The 6466-nt window shown below is 42.8% G+C and overlaps 1 pseudogene; it reads left to right on the top strand.

Moving 5' to 3' along the window:
- The first annotated feature begins 1128 nt into the window (after positions 1–1128).
- Positions 1129–5558, top strand: LOC120685080 (annotated as a pseudogene).
- The last annotated feature ends 908 nt before the right edge of the window (positions 5559–6466 follow it).

Genomic DNA, 6466 nt, shown 5'->3' with positions numbered 1-6466 from the left:
TTTTTAGAAAAGATAATGATTAGAGTTGTAAAATTGATAGTTGGATGTTTCTAAATTTTATAAGCATTTCTACGATTTCTCTATTTTTTAGAGTGTCCACCTGGAATCCTAGGTGGTTTCACGTGGAAACTTTAAAAGGAGCCTCCAATTAAATTAGTAACTAGCCTATCAACATGTGCTTCCGCATAGGCTGATTAGAATTAATACAAAAATAATATTTATAGCTAATAATTAGTATTATCTATCTGACGTCCTCTTTCATCTACTAAATATTCTAACACATACTATAAAATACATATGTATTATTATCTAGTTGAAATTGACTTCATTTTGCACCAAACCTCCATGTGTGTTTGATATATAGTTAATTGAACTATTTATTTGTGAATTGGTATTATTATCTCTTCTATGATACATATAAATGCATGATGACACATATAATGGATAGTACTTTTATATAAACAATAATATAAATAATATATTAATAATGATAGAAATAGCAATTTACAATTTTATATTGGTACACTTTAATTAATTATGTAATTTAGATTCAGATTTTGGGTTACTAACTTTTAATAATAGTACAATTGGATAATTTGTATAGAAATTTAAGGGGTTAGTTGCATTATTTTTAAAATGGTGCAAGTGAGTAATTTCCACGAAGATTAAGGGACTAAAATAGATTCTTTTATAATGGTAGAGGTGGATAATTTAGATTGTTTAGGAGGTTACTTTAGTCTATTTTTTATAATGGCAGATGTGGGTAATTTATTAGAAGAGATAGCATGTTTAATAATTATATTATTAGAAATAATATTGTCAAATTGATGGTTGGATATTTCTGTTTTTTAAGAACTTCTAGAATTTCTTTATTTTTTAGAGTGTCAACCTAGTAACTTAGGATGGTTTCACGTGAAATTTTTTAAAACGAACCGTCCATTTGCCTGTCTCTGCTATCGTGCCAAGTTCTCTCCGTCGATCGTCTCGCTTGTCAGCCGGGTCACTCACAGCTAAGGTACGGTGTGCTTCCTCTGCATTCCCTGCCCGTGTGTGTTTCTGATCAGGTTTTGCGCCGTCCGATCAGGTTTTCTTTCAACCTTCGATCCGATTTGCTGTACCGCATAGCAAATGGACGTCGTGACAGGGGCGATCAGAACCCTCCTGCCCAAGCTGGCACTGCCAGAAAAACAGCCTTTAGTATCGGGCCGGAACCCCCATTAGTACCAGGTATTTGACCAGTACCGCTTGGCCGGTACTAAATGACACGTCATTTAGTACCGGTCAAGCTGCCGATACTAAAGGGTTTCTTAGTACCGGTCGATAATACCGACTAGTACTAAAATTCTTTGCGTCCAAATGTAGCTTTTTCATTCCCGCCTCTTCTTTCATTTTCATTTTCATTCTTTTCTTATTTTCTTTCTTTTCTCTTTCCCACAACACCAGTCATCACAATCAAAAAATCACATCACAATCATAAATATTACGATCATTCTTTTCTCATTTTTCTTCTTTTCCCTTTCACACAACACCGGTCATCACAATCAAAAAATCGTATCACAATCACAAAAATTACAATCACAAATTTTAGAAAAAATCATTAGAGGCAGAGCAGCAGGAGCCCCGTGCACCGCCGGGAGGCCGGTAGACCCCATGCGCCGCCGGGACCGAGCCCCGCGCCGCCGGGTGGCCGGCTTGCCCCGTGCGCCCGCCGGCCTGGCCCCGCGCGCCCGCCGGAGGCGGGCCTGCCCCCACGCGCTGTCGGGTTGCCGGCCAAAGAGGGCCACCGCTCTGACTGAGGAGAGGGAGAGAGGGAGGGAGAGAGAGAGGATTAGAGGACTTTGCAGGAGAATGAAGATGAAGATAGAGATAAGATGTGGCGTGAGTGGTTGTGGATATTTAAGGAGGGCGGTGGTGGCGGAGAAATTTAGTACCGGTCGGAGTCTCCGGCCGGTACTAAATTCTGATAATATTATTCAGTACCAGTCGAAACTACCAGCCAGTACTAAATAGCTTTTAAAGAATCTTCATGTCACCATTTAGTACCAGTTGAGGCTACAAACCGGTACTAAATGAGCTCCAATAGCACTGTGTTTTATGACCGGTACTAATGTATCACATTAGTACCAGACCAAAGTGCGGTCGGTACTAACGTGTGCGGGCGAATGTGCCGTTTTCTGGTAGTGTGGGGGACCTGCTTATGGACGAGACGACGAGTACATGCTGCATACGAGCGTCAGGGGCGACATCAAGTTCCTGACGGAAGAACTGGAGGGCATCCAGGCAGCCCTCCTGAAGGTCTCCGAGGCACCCATCGACGAACCACCTGACATCCAAGTCAAGCTCTGGGCCAAGGAGGTCAAGGAGCTGTCCTACGACATCGAGGACAGAGTTGACACCTTCACGGTGCGCGTCGACGGCCATGAACCAAGCAGGCAACTGCATGGCCGCATCAGGGGCTTCGTTGACAGAAGCCTCAGACTTCTGAAAAAGGCCGAGATCCGTCACGACATCGGCTTGGACATAAGAGACATCAAGAGACGCATCAAGGAGGTCAGTGAGCGCCGAGATAGGTACAAGGTTGACAATGTTTCTGTGAAGCCTGTTGGCCCAAGTGTACATAGCCTGCGCCTGTCAGCTCTTTATAGGAAGGCAGCCGAGCTCATTGGCACGGAGGAGAAGGCCGAGTACCTGGTCACCAAACTCGAGCTGCACAAGACAGTCTCCATTGTTGGGTTTGGTGGATTAGGCAAAACCACTCTAGCAAAGTTGGTGTATGAGAAGCTTAAGGTGCAGTTCCACTGCAGGGCTTTTGTGTCTGTATCGCTTAATCCCAACATGATCAGCCTTTTCAAGAACATGCTCCACCAACTTGGCAACTACAAGAATGTAGCAACGTGGGAAGAAGCGCAACTTATCGAAGAAATAAGAGAATTCCTTCGGAATAAGAGGTCTCTCTCTCTCTCTCTCTCTCCATTTTTTGTAGCCATCTTATTAGAGTTACCCTTTATTATTCAGAGTATATCATATTATTTTTTTCATATTGTTTTGAAATATTTAATTAGGCCATATTATTAGAGCTTTACTGATACATGATTATTGCCCGGTATCCCCTTATATATAGGTATCTCATAGTTATCGATGATATATGGAGTAAATCTGCATGGGAAATGATCCAATATGCTTTGATCGAGAATGAATGTGGAAGCAGAGTAATCACAACTACTCGCATTCTCGATGTTGCAAAATGTGCTGGTGGTATCTATGAACTACCGCGTCTAACTCCTGCTGACTCAAGGAAATTATTCAACATAAGAATATTTGGAACAGAAAACAAATCCCTCCCTAAGGAATTAGAGGAAGTATATAACAGTATTTTGAAGAAATGTGGTGGTGTACCACTAGCTATCATCACAATAGCTAGTATGTTGGCCAGTAAAATGGGAAAGGAGAATGCATACAAGTACTGGTCCAAGGTGTACAGAACTATGGGTTCTGGGCTAGAAGATAGTCCTGATTACAATGACATGAGAAGAATACTATTGGTCAGTTATTATGAGCTGCCTCCACATCTAAAGACTTGTTTGTTGTATCAAGTTTGTTTCCAGAAGATTCCGAGGTCAGCACAGAATATTTAATATGGCAATGGGTTGGGGAAGGTTTTGTCCTCAAAGAACAGGGGAGGACCATATATGAAGTAGGACAGGATTATGTTGATCAGCTAATTAACAGAAGTATGATTGAAGCAGCAGATTTTGACCGTGATAGTAATAAGGTATCCTATTGTCGAATACATGATATGGTGCTTGATCTTGTTACTTGCTTGTCAAATGAGGATGGTTTTCAGACAACATTAGATGGGCAGCGGACCACGTGTCTACGAAATAGGATACGTCGACTGTCCCTCCAAACCAGAAATGAAGAGGATGTCAAGCTGATATCAACCATGAGCATGTCCCATATGAGGTCGCTTACTGTGTTCAAGGCAGCTTTCAATTTGCTACCAGCCCTTTCAAACTTCCCAGTGCTGCGTGTATTGGATTTAAGTGGCTGCCGGCAAGTTGATAACCATCATTTTAAGGATATTTGCAATCTGTTCCACCTTAGATTCTTGGGGCTATGGCTTACAAGTATTACTGAGATTCCAGAAGAAATTGGGAATCTACAGTTTTTGCAGGTATTGGACCTAAGTTGTACAAAAATAAATGAGGTCCCCACAACTTTTGTCCAACTACGACAATTGGTGTGCCTGCGTTTTGATCATCTGAAGAGACTACCAGAAAGATTTGGAGATCTGAAATCACTGGAACGATTGGAGGGTCAGATTTATCTGAAGTCTCCAACCATCCGGCATGAGTTGGGGAGTCTTACAGAGCTGAGGCGTGTGCATGTCAACTTCAGTGAATGGGATGAGAGCAACAAGAAGCATATTCTCCAATTTCTCTCTAACCTGGTTTGTCTAGAGGACCTGAAAATAAGTGGCTACAATGGTGACTTTGGTTCCCAGCGTGACAGGTTGTCGCCTAGACTTCAGCAGATCCAGGACATACGGATGATGGGTTGCATCATCCCTGCAGTACCTAGTTGGATATCCTCACTCTCTGCACTATCCATCCTTTCTATGGCACTATTTACAATTGGAGAGGAGGACCTCCGTGTCCTTGGGAGCATACCATCTCTTTCTCATCTGGAAATAATGATGATGAATCCTACACAAGGCAGAAACAAAAAGTTGGTCATCAGCAATGTTTACCCTTTTTTTTTCTAACAAACTTCAAAATCTATGGAACAATGGAGGCGGTGTTTCTGCAAGGAGCCATGGAAAAGCTTCAAACCTTTTTTTCTGAGCTTCGAAGTACAGGGGACAATGGATCAATTTGGTGACCTCGACTTCGGCTTGGATAACCTTTCTTCGCTTGCGCATGTCGCTATTGACATGTACTACACAAGGTTCGAGGATCGGGAGGCTGCGGAGACTGCGATTCGAAAAGCAATAGACATGAATCCCAACAAGCCCACACTGAAGTTTGGGAAAGTTGTCATACTAATGCAGGCTTTGAAGCAAACACACGTTAAATTAATTACCCTACTTTTATTAGTAATAGTTTCTTGTTTGTTTTCTTACCTCATTTATTTTGTCATTTGAAGTACTAATGATACCTCGGAGGAGCTCATCAGCCAATAATTTCTCATGCAACAATATTGGTCAATGGTCAACTCTGCGTGGTTAGCTGTGCAAGAAAACTGGTGCAGATGGAATTGGTTCAGTTTTGTATCTATGAAATGGGCCATTCTGACAAATGCGGAGGAGTCCCCGTCAAAAAAAAAACAAATGTGGAAGAGAGAAAAATAAAGGTACGGATCACCTCCTTCCTACATTCGGCCTGCACTCTGAACTACTGTGAAGTTCCAGTTCAATCCAGACACTGTTGTCAGGAGCCGTGTGGGAGGTGCAGCAGAGGTCAGTTCCTGAGCAAGATCCGGTGGTCCAGGAGGCGAACAACATGGAGGCCAATGTTACTTGTAATCCTGTACGTGTAGGTGTTTGTTATCTTGTTTGAATAAGCCAGCCGATGTCATCGAGCTGAGCGAGTCTGTAGGAGCTCCTCGCATGGATGCATGCAGAGCGCGTCTTCAGGAAGTGGCGCGACAATGGCGTGGTCGTGGGATGGCACGGCTTGGAGCAACGACTTGCCGCGCATGTAGGGCGAGCTAGTCGCCACGTTTTGCAGTTTGTTAGAGTCCTGTACTTATATTCAGCAATGCATACAGAAAATCACTGCCAAGATTTTGCAGCACCAAGACCGTGTTCTCGCGTGAATGTGTTGTGTTCTTGTGCAGGTTTCCTGTGTGCGTGTGTTATTCGTGTTCCTGGATGATGGGTTGCATTATCCCTGCAGAACCTAGTTGGATGTCCTCACTCTCTGCACTATCCATCCTTTCTATGGCAATATATACAATTGGAGAGGAGGACCTCCATGTGCTTGGGAGCATACCATCTGAAAGTGATCGGACCGCGTTCTAGCTTAAGAGGGGGAGAAAGTGAATTAGGCAAACTAAAAACTTAGACCTATGGCTCTAACTATTTACACAATATTAAACTAAAATATGCTATCTAGATGTGTAACTATGGTTGTTCTAGTGTGAAACTCCTATCCCAAAAAAACTTAGCAACCTATAGCTTTTTTTATCAAGAAACTACTCTATGAAAGTAAAAACACACAAATTGCTAGTATGAAATGCAGAAACTTAAAGAAAGGGATAGGAGAAAGCAAACTCTTGACGCGGGTGTTTATTCCGTGGTTCGGTTAGCCACAAAGGCACACCTACATTCACGTTGTTGTAGCACTCACTAAGAGTATTACTACTCGGTCACCAAGTCTTTTCCGTGAACACAATCACGGTCACCTTGGCCCCGAGTTCCACTACAAAGCTTCTCCACAAAGGATGGGGGTCTCCACATCCCCCG

The sequence above is a fragment of the Panicum virgatum genome, chromosome 8N (genome assembly GCF_016808335.1).
Source record: "Panicum virgatum strain AP13 chromosome 8N, P.virgatum_v5, whole genome shotgun sequence".
NCBI classification, from domain to species: Eukaryota; Viridiplantae; Streptophyta; class Magnoliopsida; order Poales; family Poaceae; genus Panicum; species Panicum virgatum.
The sequence above is the reverse complement of the archived record's forward strand: the minus strand, read 5'-3'. Positions and strand labels throughout refer to the sequence as shown.